The following is a 13,882-nucleotide window of genomic DNA, read 5'->3' as shown; positions in this document are numbered from 1 at the left end:
CGTTCTGTCAGACCACCCTCAGTGTTGCCGTGGTCCCTGGGCCCACAGGACACAGCAGACCAAGCTCTCCCAGCTGATCCAGCGCCAGCTCTCCCAGCCATCAAACAAAGACAAAACAAATTTAGATGCAGACATGGACAAGGACACTGCATGGATGGTACTGGGTGAGGCCACCGCAAACGTGAATTTGCACCGCCATCTTCCCACACTGGAAGCGGAAGTACACTATCAGACTGTATCTGAGACCGCTATGGCCATTGGAGTGTTATTCCAACCCTTATGAACTTTGCTGTCTGTTTCCAGTAGAGTTCTCCACAAGAGTAATTTAAATTTTGGATACATACAACTGGCACATGTAATTTGTTAATGCTGAACTTCACCCAAGGGTACTGCAACAGTATCTCATTTAACTGCACAACTGCACACCCCCCCAGCCACCATTCAAAGTCTCATTGCTACTGGTGTAGGTTGTGCATTAATGGTGAGGACTATCTTGGGTGTCAGATGCTTACTGACTGGGATGAGGATGATTTGAATTCAAGGCCAGACAAACCCACTGGTCCTAAAGGAACAGACAATAGTACATTGCCTGAATCCTGCAGCCCTTCCTAGCAGTAGCTTGTTTAATTATATTCGATAAAAGTGTAGTATCAGACATTTCCTGCATTATATTTTTTAATTAATGAGTTGTATTCCCCATGGTGGATAGCGTATAAGCCACTTTGGACAGACTTGTAGCCCTTTGGGGATATGCGGCGTGGGCTCTGTTATTCAGTAGTTTGAGTTGGAGCAATGCAATTTGTAATTGTATAGGTCTATAAAACTGATATATTTCTCTAACAAAAGGACAATGTTCTGGTATATAATTCTTCTTCTGACCCCTCGGCCAAAACCTCCCTCAGGATCAATAGTACCGTCTGCCCTCAAGTTAACAATATAGCCATTGAAACTTTTTGCACTCTGGTGGACAAGGATATAGACCATTTAGTAGAGTCCTCTATAAGGCCATTATGGGAAGATGGAGTGCAAGCCTCTGACCACCCTCTCTGAGGGCAATATTGTCTATAAGCCAGCGGATAAGGGGTGAGGCGTAGTTCTGATGGATAGGAAGGATTATGTATCGGAGGTTCATTCTCAGTTGACCAATGGCCTTTATTATGCCAAGCTCTATGGGGATCCTGCAAACATCTTCAAGAATGAAATTGATCATTTTCTAGATAAAGCAGCACAGGATGGCAACATTCCTCAAAAAGAGCTTAACTTCCTGGAAAGAGAGAATCCTACCATTTCTGTGATATATGCCCTCCCTAAGGTACATAAGTCCCTCAATCACCCCCCAGGTCACCCCATTGTTGCTTGCAATGGCAGCCTTACTGAACCTATTTCACACTATGTGGATGGTATTGTAAGACCTTTGGTTGTCCAATTGGCCTCTTATTTAAGAGATACCACTGACTTTCTAAGACGAACTAACTGTTCAATGTTAAACTGGAACCCCTTGAGTCTGACATTGGACATTACCTCCCTTTACAAAAAAGTACCCTATGAGAAGGGTTTGGAGGCATTATGTTTTTTTTTTTTTCTGGAACAGAGACCTGAAAAAGTCCCATGCACTTTCTTTCTCTTAGATCTAGCATCAATATTGTTGAAGAAGAATTACTTCCTATTTGAGACTGACTTCTATCTTCAGAAACACGGCGCAGCTATGGACTCGATTTTCTCCCCTGATTATGCAAATCTATTCATGAGCTGCTTGGAACAAGAGCATATTTGGAATCCATTTTCTGATTGCATCATATTTTGGTGTCGTTATTTGGATGATATTTTTCTTTTGTGGAAAGCCCCACTTGAAACATTTGATTGTTTTTTGGAATAGCTTAATGCTACGGTCCCTTCCATCAAGCTTAATGCAGAGCCGAGCAAATGTGGCATTCCTGGACACCAGGATAAGCCTGACTCTGCAGGGAGGATATCCTGGACCTTATACACTAAGCCTACTGATCGCAATAGTCTTCTACATGCATCTAGTGCACATCCTGCTGCCTTAAAGAGGGGCCTTCCATACTCACAGTTTTTGGGATTGAAACGTACTTGCTCCAGCACCTTGGACTTTGAGCAGAAGGTCAAAGAAATGTATGATCCTCTCCTCACTCGTTCCTATCCCAGATCATGTTTGGACACAGCCCTCAATAAGGTCCACCATACAGACATCAATGGACCAGGACACAACAGAGAAAAACAATACTCTCTTACTTGTGCTACTCCTTATTCCTCTGTGAGGCAGGAGATCATTAAAAAACACTGGCATGTATTTGGCTCAGATCTTACGTGAAAGACTATTTGCTCAATCACCTCTGTTGTGCCACTACAGGCCTAGAAACATTAAGGTCTTCTTGGGTAGAGCGGACACATGTAACCCATCTGCAGCCTCTGGACGACTTACCCAAATGACATTTTTGTTGCTCTTCTGCAGCATGCAAGGACTCGCGTAAGCGCACAAGTACTTTTGGTAGCCATATCACTGGCAAAGCAGTATGATATAAGACAGCGCCTTACATGCAACTCCACTAATGTCCTACATTTGATTTCCTGTCCATGTGGACTTCAATATATTGGTAAAACGGCGACAAGACAAGTACAAACAAAGATTATTGAGCACAAAGTGCAATCGGGAGAGGGGATGAAAAGTCCTCCATTGTCCGCCACTTCCAAGATGCCAGCCACCTTGTTACCTGTCTTACTTCCTGTGTGATCCAGCAGATCAAAACACCATGCAGGGATATGGAACGACGTCTGTTACAGACTGAGTAAAAAAAAATTGATGTTTTACCTTAGGACTCTTTACCCTGCAGGCCTTAATGAGGCGGTGTTATTGAATTGCTTTATCTAACGCATTTATACCAATCACATTTACATTGACTATTTTGACAGGTAATTATTTTAATACTACGAATCATTTTGTGGAGCCCGCCTCTTTTGAAGGATATTGATAAAATATTATTCATTGTCACCATATGCTGTTAGTACACTGTTCCACATCTGTATATTGAAATTGAATTCTGTTCTCTCTATTGTAACCCGTTATTGTTATGCCTGTTAACATTAGATTATGTTGTATTTTCTTGGCCCTTTAAGTATCTGGTGATTGGGAACCCTGACCATATTTATAGGACTCAAGTGTGTGTCCTGTTCGCTTTATGGCAGACTGAAGAAGGGATTCTACCCAAATGTTTCCTTCTTTTCTCACCTCACTTCTTCTTTTTTTTGGTGGCACAATTTGTTTTGTTACAACACTATGGACCATTAAATACTCGAGAAGATTTTTGCATCCTTAAACCTCATTTCCGTTGTGTGCGGGGAATTTTCTGCATCTCATCTCATATGTATTTGCATATGAGATGCAGAAATGATGAGATTCTGGCAGGAATGATGAGATTTGTGTATGAGATGAGATGATGCATTTCTGTTGTTGGATATCAGTGTGCGGGCAATTTTCTGCATCTCGTCTCGTATGCATTTGGCACACCTGTTTTAAAGACCAAGTCTTTTTGGACAGATTGACAAGAGCGCAAACTGTTTTCCTATTTTTGATTGTCTTTGGATAGCGTAATAAGCCAGTTTGGACAGACTTGTAGCCCTTTGGGGCTGTTAAGCATGGGCTCCGTTATTAAATAGTTTGAGTCAGAGCAGTACAGTTGTTAGAACTCTGGATTTGCATCGTGTTAAAAACACCAATGCGAGAGATCTCACCCGCTGGGGAGCTACAAATTGTGACCAGCAGAGGATGCTCTTTATTTAGCAGAGAGTAGAGCCAGAACTAGCAGTTGCTCGGCGTAGGGGGGCAAACTGGGGCAAGGATTTTTAGCAGACAGTAATGGTATCATACAAATGAATGTACATGTTTGATACCTGAAGGATAAGCCTTTAACATTGGATGACATTTAAGGGCACCAGCAATGACGGGTCTAGGCTAAATCCTTCACAGATGCATGTTGAGCCCCCATATAGGTGTCCCGGGTTGTGTAGTATGTGATAATGACGTAGCATTGATGAATACATTTTGTGCGTTTTTCTGTGTTGTGTGTTTATTCACTAATTTATGCCCCAGAAATAATGGTGCAACATGAGAAAACCTCAATTAGTACAATAATGAGCGCTCCTCGGCTGCTATTTTTGCACAGTGATGGTGAGGGGAAACTATATTTTCTTATCTGTTTTTCAGAGCTGAGGACGTCTTGTTGTTTAAACAACCGTCCAGCCAAAACACACCGATGTGCGTTAGTAGGTGGGAGTTGTGTGCAGATGTATTGTTGGGTTCTTGTATGTTAAAGCATTTATCATTATCTGTCTGTTAGAATGTTTTTTTTATAACTAGGACAGTGTACTTACTGCTACACTGCTTTCTATTTTTGAAAAGGATTAAAATGGACTTCTTTTTTTTAAATTTTAGAAATGTCATGTGGCCTCCTCTGATCCATCTGTTTTACATGTTGAATAAATAATTTCACAATGGACATGGCTCATTCTTTACATTGAACTGCTGTCTGTAATGTTGGGGGCCAATACAGCGGTTACTGGAAGACAGGGAGCGTGACGTACCAGCGGGCCGTGGAAGTGCAGCATAAAAAGAGCAGAAGGCAAAGATAAAACAAGACCCAGTCAGAAACCGACTGAGGAAAAACATTAAAAGCCGCTTTAAGGTTAATATTAGAATCAGATTTATTGGCCAGGTATGTTTCCACAGACAAGGAGCTTGTCTGTGTTTGGCTCATGGATCACCATTAGACAAACTGCAGCAGTGGTAGAAAGGATGGGGGCAAGGAAGGTTAAATAGTCATAATAAAGGTTGGTAGGGGTTAAGGAATACTGTCATAAACAAACATTATGTACAGGTTGTAGAGTTTTAGAGAGTTAAATATTGCACTAAAGCACACACACATACATATGTAGAAATGGAGACGGTACATTCATCCAGCCATTATCCAAACCGCCTGACCTTACTCAGGGCCGCGGGGATGCTGGAGCCTATCCCAGCAGTCATTGGGCGGCAGGCGGGGAGACACCCTGGACGAGCCGCCAATCCATCACAGCCCCCCCCCCACACGGACAATTTAGTGTGGCCGATTCACCTGACCTGCATGTCTTTGGACTGTGGGAGGAAACCGGAGCACCCGGAGGAAACCCACGCAGACACGGGGAGAACATGCAAACTCCACACAGAGAACGACCGCCAAGGTTGGACAACCCTGGGGTTCGAACCCAGCACCTTCTTGCTGTGAGGAGACCGCGCTAACCACTGCGCTACCGTGCCGCCCTAAAAGCGGAGTAGGCCCTAAAAATGGAGACAGTACAGTGATTACATTAAAAAGCTCTAGTACGGGTGCCCGGGTAGCGAAGTGGTCTATTCCGTTGCCCACCAACACGGGGATCACCGGTTCGAACCCCCGTGTTACCTCCAGCTTGGTCGGGCGTCCGTACAGACACAATTGGCCGTGTCTGCGGTTGAGAAGCCGGGTGTGGTTATATGTCAGGGTCGCTGCACTAGCGCGACCCTGGTTGGTCGGGAACGCCTGTTCGGGGGGTGGTGGTAATAACGTGATCCTCCCATGCATATACGTCCCCCTGGCGAAACTCCTCACTGTCAGGTGAAAAGAAACGGCTGGTGACTCCACATGTATCGGAGGAGGCATGTGGTAGTCTGCAGCCCCGCCCGGGTAGGCAGAGGGGGCGGAGCAGCGACCGGGACGGCTCGGAAGAGTGGGTCATTGGCCGGATACAATTGGGGAGGAAAAGGAAGGGGGAGCTCTAGTATGTACCAGTATGTAAATACTAATGTAGTACAGACCATGAGAATGATACAGTAGTGAAACTGTGCCACACGGTGCAGGTAGCAGTAGAAATATAAATGTGACATTGGTAAGCTTAAAAATACAAATGGAGGATGTCAGTGGATGTGTATATCATCAGAGTATTGCACTGAGATGATATGAAGTTCGTGGATGTCTGCTTCTGGTACCGTCTCTGAGCTTTACTCTGTGGACGACGAAACTGAAGAGCTGATTTCTCTGGCGACCTGCTCTCTGATGGTTTGCGTGTGTGCGTGCGTGCGTGCGTGTGCGTGCGTGTGTGTGAGACACAGAGAGAGAGCGAAAGAGAGAGAGAAAGAGAGAGAGAGGGGAATGGGGAGAGATTTAAATACCAGCATTATCCAGAAGCTCCTCCGGCTCTGCATAGAGAGGTTACCATGGCGACAAATTCCCCCCCCCATTGCCTCGGATGGGCAGGTAAATTAAGGGGTTAAAAAAAAGACAAAAGAAGAGGACGGGTCAGTAAGGCTTTAGAGAGCAGAACCCAGAGATGTGCTGCAAAATGTAGAGAGCCCCGGTTTCATTTCTTCAGATGCAGCTGAGGAGAGTATGGCCTAGCCCTCTTTTTTTTCCAAAATTATTATTATTAAACTTGTGCAGTCGGCAGGCTTGGCATGCAACACAGGGAATTTGCATGCCAATGTGTCCTGGGCAGAGTTAATCTGCAAGTAGAGTTCAGATTCTCCACCTGCAAAGGCAATCTGTATCAATTATCAGGAGCCGCTTACAATAACTCCGACCTTTGGATGATCTGTGGGATGAGAAGAGCACAGGGTTTTTCTTTTTGTGTGTTATATATGAGGTCCATCCCTCATCTGATTGAATGTATGTTAACTGAATAGGTCTGTGAAATAGGAAAGCAAAGGCTTTAATGGAAAAAAAATAATCATGCAAATCATGTCTGGTAGATGAAGGTCTGTGCATTTTCAAAAATAAGAATGAAATCCGTTTTTTCTCTCCATTCATTACGACCTGTGTTGTATCAATGGCTAGAAATGAGTAAAACATTTAATTTATGGAATTGTACAAGCAACTCAACAGGTAACAGCAACACTTTCAGGATCAGATTCAACACTGAGTCATGAAGGGCTGCAATTTTGAAAAACAATGCAATCATCATGCACTACATCCATGGTTCACACTACTAGTTTCAACTCCTACTTCTGCACTTTTCTGTTTGTCTTTCGTCCTTTAAAATGCAGACAAAAAATGTATCTTCAATATGGTGCCAATTAGATATTCCATGGCACTAACAGGCCAAAACAGTTTCATGCCAGGTCCTTAACACAAAACAAAAGATGCCAAGAGAATATCTCGAAATAAACAGACAGTGCTGTTTATTTTTTCTTTCAAATTTAGCAATTCTGTGCTCTAGGGTCATCGCCAGCTAAGTCATATAAAATATCAATGCATGTGGGAAACCAGAGGAAGCCATTAGTCGTGTGGCAGAGCAGTCACAACCTATTGACACATCGCCAGCGCTAAAACAGCACGAACACACTGGGATAATTAAACATCTAATGGGGCTTTGTTGGCATCTAATACATTTCAGACATGGCAACACTTTCTGAGAGGATTACTGTGTGTGTGTGTGTGTGTGTGTGTGTGTGTGTGTGTGTGTGTGTGTGTGTGTGTGTGTGTGTGTTTATACAGATTCCCTATGAACATTTTGCTTCTCATTTGATGGTTTGGTAATGGGCAAGTCTGTCATAGTTAAAAGTGCTGTGGCACTCATAGACAGTAATTAATCAATTATTGGCCAATTACCTCCTGTTATGTTAAGCGTGGAGCCTGGGGAATACCGCCGGCTGAAGCCTCTCTACACTGGCACTCCTTACAATAACAGAAAGATGCTGGTTGACTGCGATATATGCACTTTGCCTGATTTGAATTTTGAGTGGAACCAATATTATAAATCAGTAATAAGGCGTTACAAGCAACGGCGTCTCTACGTAAGGGGCCGGTGCCCTCACCCACCACCAGATGCCGCCAGCGCACATGCTCAACAATTCAGTGTAACAAGTAATATATTTTATTTTCTTCGTAACTAACATTGTTGCATCGTTTATTACACATGACAAGGGTAGCAGTGTCCGCTGCAGTCCAAATATTGTCCTGTACCTGTTGCGTAAAGGGCAGTACTTCTCCTTGCAGCCTTCGTTTGGTGACGTCAGCGTTCATTTAACAAAGTGAGCAGTTTAAAACACTGCGCGTGTTCGACGTGCTTTCAACAATGAGCTGTGGGCACGATCATGTTGGCCCCATGCTGAGCAGCCAATAATAATAATAATAATAATAATAATAATAATAATAATAATAATAATAATAATAATAACGTAAACTACTAATAAGACACGTTAGTCCCTGGAAAACGGATCTGATCCTTTAGCCGAGCGGTTAGTGATGTCGCCTAGTGGCGCAGTACACCCCGCATCGAATCCCGCACCGGGCAAGAAAATAACCGGTTACATTGGTGGCAGCGGTGGGATCCGGAAGTGTGCAGATCCTCAGAAGTCTCTTCGGAGCGCGGGAATAACGCTTCCGGGGAGGGTGACGACTGTAAACAACTAATAAAACACTTTAGTCCCTAGCTAACGGGTCTGATCCTTTAGCCGAGCGGTTAGTGATGTCGCCTTGTGGTGCAGTACACCCGTACGAATCCCGCACCGGGCAAGAAAATAACCGGTTACAATAATAATAATGATAATAATAATAAGAGAATGACATACGCCAAGACGTCTAGTAAACGTCGTTTGCGGTATCGGCGTGCAGAGAAACGTTGAAAAGGATTAAGACGTTTATTTACGCAACACCATGCAACATCATAGGGGAACAGGGGTTAAATGCAGTTGCTATGCTATCAGTTGAAAATGAATTCACTCACGGATTGGTGGCCTTTGACACAAGCTATTGACACGCTTGCGCAGATGAAAGGTCGTCTACAGGGGATTTTAGCACCCGGTTCTCCACAAACATGCGTTGCGAGTCGTCGAGAGAGGGGCGACCGCCATCCGGCCGGCCGCACCCCAGCCCCGTCACGAATGGCCCGGCTCACCGACCGAAGCCGGCTACCCCGGTCCAACTGAAAGGCCGCCACACTGTGGTATCGTCGCGTCTGGGGGGGGGGGGGTCTAGAGGCGTTCAGTCATAATCCCGCCAAGCGCACACTACTACTACTACTTTCGGCTGCTCCCGTTAGGGGTCGCCACAGCGGATCATCCGTGTCCATTTCTTCCTGTCTTCTGCGTCTTCCTCTGTCACACCAGCCACATGCATGTCTTCCCTCACCACATCCATAAACCTCCTCTTTGGCCTTCCTCTTTTCCTCTTCTCTGGCAGCTCCATATTCAGCATCCTTCTCCCAATATACTCAGCATCTCTCCTCCACACATGTCCAAGCCATCTCAATCTTGCCTCTCTTGCTTTGTCTCCAAACCGTCCAACCTGAGCGGTCCCTCTAATATAATCATTCCTAATCCTGTCCTTCTTCGTTACTCCCAGTGAAAATCTTAGCATCTTCAACTCTGCCACCTCCAGCTCCGCCTCCCGTCTTTTCGTCAGTGCCACTGTCTCCAAACCATATAACATAGCTGGTCTCACAACCATCTTGTAAACTTTCCCTTTAACTCTTGCTGGTACCCTTCTGTCGCAAATCACTCCTGACACACTTCTCCACCCACTCCACCCTGCCTGCACTCTCTTTTTCACCTCTCTACTGCACTCCCCGTTACTTTGGACAGTTGACCCCAAGTATTTAAACTCAAATGCCTTTGTCACCTCCACTCTTTGCATCCTGACCATTCCACTGTCCTCTCTCTCATTCACGCATAGGTATTCAGTCTTGCTCCTACTGACTTTCATTCCTCTTCTCTCCAGTGCATACCTCCACCTCTCCAGGCTCTTCTCAACCTGCACCCTACTCTCGCTACAGATCACAATGTCATCCGCGAACATCATCGTCCATGGAGACTCCTGCCTGATCTTGTCCGTCAACCTGTCCATCACCATTGCAAACAAGAAAGGGCTCAGAGCCGATCCTTGATGTAATCCCACCTCCACCTTGAACCCATATGTCATTCCAACCGCACACCTCACCACTGTCACACTTCCCTCATACATATCCTGCACCACTCCTACATACTTCTCTGCAACTCCTGACTTCCTCATACAATACCACACCTCCTCTCTCGGCACTCTGTCATAAGCTTTTTCTAAATCTACAAAGACACAATGCAACTCTTTCTGGCCTTCTCTATACTTCTCAATCAACATTCTCAAAGCAAACATCGCATCTGTGGTGCTCTTTTGTGGCATGAAACCATACTGCTGCTCGCTGATCATCACCTCTCCTCTTAACCTAGCTTCTATTACTCTTTCCCAAATTTTCATGCTGTGGCTGATCAACTTTATACCTCTGTAGTTGTTACAGTTCTGCACATCGCCCTTGTTCTTGAAAATCGGTAACAGTATGCTTCTTCTCCACTCCTCAGGCATCCTCTCACTTTCCAGGATTGTGTTAAACAATCTAGTTAAAAACTTCACTGCCATCTCTCCTAAACATCTCCATGCCTCCACACGTATGTCATCAGGACCAACTGCCTTTCCACTCTTCATCCTCTTCATAGCTGCCCTCACTTCCTCCTTGTTAATCCACTGAACTTCCTGATTCACTATCCCTACATCATCCAACCTTCTCTCTCTCTCATTTTCTTCATTCATCAGCCCCTCAAAGTATTCCTTCCACCTTCTTAGCACACTCTCCTCGCTTGTCAGCACGTTTCCATCTCTATCCCTAATTTGCTGCACATCCTTTGCAGCTTGGTCCCTCTGTCTAGCCAATCGGTACAAGTCCTTTTCTCCTTCCTTAGTGTCTAACCTGTCATACAACTCACCATACGCCTTTTCCTTTGCCTTTGCCACCTCCCTCTTTGCTTTACGCTGCATCTCCTTGTACTCCTGTCTACTTTCTTCATCTCTCTTACTATCCCACTTCTTCTTTGCCAACCTTTTCCTCTGTATAATTTGCTGTACTTTCTCATTCCACCACCAAGTCTCCTTGTCTTCCTTCCTCTGTCCTGATGACACACCAAGTACCTTCCTAGCTGTCTCCCTCACTATTTCTGCAGTGGTTGTCCAGCCATCTGGCAACTCTTCACTACCACCCAGTGCCTGTCTTAACTCCTGCCTGAACTCCACACAACAGTCTTCCTTCTTCAACTTCCACCATTTGATCTTTGGCTGTGTCTTCACTCGCTTCCTCTTCTTGGTCTCCAAAGTCATCCTACAGACCACCATCCGATGCTGCCTAGCTATGTTCTCCCCTGTCACCACCTTGCAGTCTCCAATCCCTTTTAGATGGCGCCTTCTACATAAGATATAGTCCACCTGTGTGCACTTTCCTCCACTCTTGTACGTCACCCTGTGTTCCTCCCTCTTCTTGAAATATGTATTCACCACAGCCATTTCCATCCTTTTCGCAAAATCGACCACCATCTGTCCTTCCACATTTCTCTTCTTGACTCCATACCTTCCCATCACCTCCTCATCACCTCTGTTCCCTTCACCAACATGTCCATTGAAGTCCGCTCCAATCACCACTCTCTCCTCCTTGGGTACCCTCTCCACCATGTCGTCCAACTCACTCCAGAATTCTTCTTTTTCATCCATCTCACACCCAACTTGCGGGGCATATGCGCTGATAACATTCAGCAATAAACCTTCAATTTCCAGCTTCATACTCATCACTCTGTCTGACACTCTCTTCACCTCCAGCACGCTCTTGACATACTCTTCCTTCAGAATTACCCCTACCCTATTACTCCTCCCATTCACACCATGGTAGAAGAGTTTGAACCCACCTCCGATACTCCTGGCCTTACTCCCCTTCCACCTGGTCTCTTGCACACACAGTATGCCTACCTTTCTTCTTTCCATCATGTCAGCCAGCTCTCTCCCTTTACCAGTCATAGTGCCAACATTCAAAGTTCCGACTCTCACCTCCACACTCCTACCCTTCCTCCTCTCTAGCTGCCTCTGGACATGCTTTCCCCCTCTCCTTCTCCTTCGCCCAACAGTAGCATAGTTTCCACCGACACCCTGCTGGTTAACAGTACTGGTGGCGGTCGTTGGTAACCCGGGCCTCGACCGATCCGGTATGTAAATCTTATTTATGATCCGCATATTTGATTTGGCAAAGATTTTACACCGGATGCCCTTCCTGACGCAACCCTCCCCATTTGTCCGGGCTTGGGACCGGCACTAAGGATGCACTGGCTTGTGCATCCTCAATGGCTGGGTTCCCGCCAAGCGCACACACCAAATGCAAACCAAGTTTGCGCAGATAGAAGATCGTCGTGCATCTTTTCTTTTTCAAGCAGCGGGTCACTGGTGAGTGTATTTTGCACTGACTGGGTTAAGGCCGGGAAGGCAACGGGCTTCCCTGCTCTGAAACGTTGCTTTGGATGTGTTATTACAGTTGCACTCTACAATGATCGTATACTTACTTGATAAACTTTGGATTTGTAATGCAATGCTGTATGTGTGAGATCAAATGCCGATATTGATGATGTCACTCATATCCCCGTCTCCACTTCCGCTAACTCCTGCGCTGCGTTACGTTAATGTGTTCGTTTGTGATGTCACTGATAAGGTGCGTTTGAGTTTGGACTCATTGAGCAAGTAGGTTGTTTGTGTGTCGTTTCATTGACGAGCCGAATGCTGCCCATGCGGAGTTTATTGTGCCCCGCCAGGATTTCCGTGCCAGGGACGCCACCGGTTATAAATCGTTCAATAAAACCACGTGACTGGCAAGGACCGCCAATCCACAACCCCAGTGAGCTGCCTACAAATAACACGACTTGGGAGTGTTTAGCGGTGCATACGCACAAACTGATATCTGTGCAACAGCGACGGCAATGACAGTTACAGCGGTTAAATTTGGGATTAAGGTTAGGTAGTAATAATTACGGAAATGAAATCCAGGCCCTATGACCGACACTACAGTCACAATAAGACTCTCCTGTATGTTTTAGATTGTATTAATTGGACTTTACATGACTCTAGTTCAATGAAAATGGAAAATTAATAGCAGCAATGGCCCAATTAGCCATTAGCACAAATCGGCTAAGCACTAGGCCATATCTATATTGATTGCACACAACGGGTTTGGGTGTAATTTCATCACCAATTGCCAACATTATGATAATTAAAAAGTGGACTTTACAGTTTGGTTGATTTGGTAATATAATAATTTCGTGTGTGTGTGTGTGTGTGTGTGAGAGAGAGCGAGAGAGAGAGAGAGCTCTGTGATGGTCTGGCGGCCTGTCCAGGGTGTCTCCCCGCCTCCAGCATCTCCGCGACCCTGACAGCAAGATAAGCGGTTTGGATAATGGATGGATGGATGGTTAGGTAGTAGTGGTTTGGTTATGTTCGTCTAATCGCCTGGTTTCAGAGAGAATGTCTATGGAGACTCTCCCCACTTGGGCTTCGAACCTGGCAACTTATAAAAAGTAGTTTTCCAAAGGTGCTAAATAATAATAGACTTAGACTACTTTTATTGTCGTTGCCTCATATGCATGTCTCATACATACAAGGGAACGAAATTATGTTTCACAAGGACCACAGTGTCGCATAAAAACAAATAACACACAATAAATATTGAAAACAAAAAGTGCATTAAAAGCAAAAAGACCTAGGCATCACAAGCACACCTGACACGGACAGTGAGAAAGATGGTCAAAAAGTCATTTTGTGGAAGGTCTAAGTGTTAAGGCTGTTGAGGAGCCTCACAGCCTGAGGAATGAAACTATTGCATAGTCTGGTGGAGGCAGCACGGATGCTCCGATACCTCCTGCCAGAGGGTAGGAGGGTGAAATGGATGTGGGAAGGGTGGGTGGGGTCCTTCACGATGCTGAGAGCTACACCGTGCATCATAGATGGCCTGGATGGATGGGAGAGCAGTTCCTATGATCTTTCCAGCTGTCTTCACTATCCGCTGTAGGGATTTGCTGTCAGAG

Source organism: Lampris incognitus, chromosome 17, assembly GCF_029633865.1.
Source record: "Lampris incognitus isolate fLamInc1 chromosome 17, fLamInc1.hap2, whole genome shotgun sequence".
NCBI lineage: Eukaryota > Metazoa > Chordata > Actinopteri > Lampriformes > Lampridae > Lampris > Lampris incognitus.
The sequence above is the reverse complement of the archived record's forward strand: the minus strand, read 5'-3'. Positions refer to the sequence as shown.